Source organism: Phacochoerus africanus, chromosome 4, assembly GCF_016906955.1.
Source record: "Phacochoerus africanus isolate WHEZ1 chromosome 4, ROS_Pafr_v1, whole genome shotgun sequence".
Lineage (NCBI taxonomy): Eukaryota > Metazoa > Chordata > Mammalia > Artiodactyla > Suidae > Phacochoerus > Phacochoerus africanus.
In genome coordinates, this window is record NC_062547.1 from 15,070,125 (window position 1) to 15,071,925 (window position 1,801).

Below are 1,801 nucleotides of genomic sequence, written 5' to 3' on the forward strand. Positions count from 1 at the left end.
CTCTTTGTCAATAGACAAAACCTATATTAATTTTATAAGAAATTTTTAAAATTTGAGTTTTATTCTTAAATGGCACATATAAAACCTAGCATCTTTAAATACAAATTGAGTAACATTCACTAATTTTTACGTACTTTATTTTTATATGCTTATAAAATGCAAACCATTTTATCTTTTTTTTCAGGTTACTTCACAAATACATTTTAAAGTCTTGTTCATCTCCAAAATTATTACTTCTACATTAGTCCATTATATTGATAGTCAAGGGAGTTTTGGTGATTACAAAGACAGAAGGAGATGTAGTTTCATTCTTCTGGTTTTCATATGTCTTATAAAAATAATTTTGAGTCCAGAATTAAAAAAAAAAAAACTAAGAGAGTTAACTCAGAGAAATTTTGAGGTAGCTTTTCCTAGACAGTTTTGACAAGAGAAGGAATCATCTGAGAAATTATAAGAGTACTGTTAAAAGGCAGAGTTTTGAAGTATTTCATCCTTTTGTGGTTCATTTTTCCTTTTTTTTTTTAGGTAAAGCATTCTTTCAACCATACCACAAAAATGGAGGAAAAAATGAATGTGACCAAATTCATTTTAATCAGTCTTACCCAGAATCCTCAAATGCAAAACGTAGTGTTTGGTGTTTTTGGTTGTATACATGATAACTCTTTCAGGCAACCTGCTCATTGTGGTTACTCTTACCACCAGCCAGGCTCTGAACTCCCCCATGTACTTCTTCCTGACCCACCTTTCCTTGATAGACACAATTTATTCTTCTTCCTCAGCTCCTAAGCTGATTGTGGACGCCCTTAACGAGAAGAAAAGTATCTCCTTTATTGGGTGCATGGCTCAAGTCTATGCTGAACACATTTTCGGTGCTACTGAGATTATCTTATGGATGGTGACCACTATGTGGCCATCTGTAGACCTCTGCACTACACGACCATCATGAGCCAAAGGCTGTGTATTGTCCTGCTGGGAGGGGCCTGGACTGGAGGACTTCTCCATGCAACCATTCAGATTCTTTTTATTGTTGGGCTGCTCTTCTGTGGTCCCATGTCATACATCACTTCATGTGTGACTTGTATGCTTTACTGAAATTTGTTTGCATGGACACTCATACCCTTGGCCTCTTTGTTGTAGCCAACAGTGGGTTCATCTGTCTGCTTATTTTTTTCCTCCTGTTGATCTCCTATTTGGTCATCTTGCCTTCCCTAAAGAACTATAGCTTGGGGGCAGAGCACAAAGCCCTTTCCACTTGTGTCTCTCAAATCACAGTAGTTGTCTTATTTATGTCCCCTGGATCTTTGTTTATCTGTGCCCAGTGACCACTCTGCCCATTGATGAAGCTGTTGCTGTCTTTCATACAATTTGGCATACAGTTTCTCATAGCAGTCTCTCATGATCCTTGGATTATGCAGTGTCACTTGTAACCTCTTTTTCATTTCTAATTTTATTGATTTGAAAACTCTTGCTTTTTTTTTCTTGATGAGTCTGGCTAAAGGTTTATCAATTTTGTTGATCCTTTCCAAGAACCAACTTATAGTTTCATTGACCTTCTCAATTGTTTTCTTTGTCTCTAAGTTATTAATTTCTGCTGTAATCTTTATATGTGTTCTTTCCTTCTATTAACTGCAGATCCCAAATTACTGCTAGGTTTGCTGAGGGAGGAAAACACAAGGCCAAGTCGGTAAAGCAAGAGAGATTTATTAAGGCATCAGAAGGGGAGAGCCTGAGCTCAAGAGGGCACCAGCTCTGACTGTGAGGAGGTGCTGGTCTTCTAAAGGATCTGTGGTTGGAGTTCATG

General features: G+C 37.3%; 1 pseudogene; it reads left to right on the plus strand.

The window, feature by feature from the left end:
• The first annotated feature begins 555 nt into the window (after nt 1-555).
• LOC125124463 (olfactory receptor 4C12-like) lies at nt 556-1,399 on the plus strand (annotated as a pseudogene).
• Nucleotides 1,400-1,801: the final 402 nt, after the last annotated feature.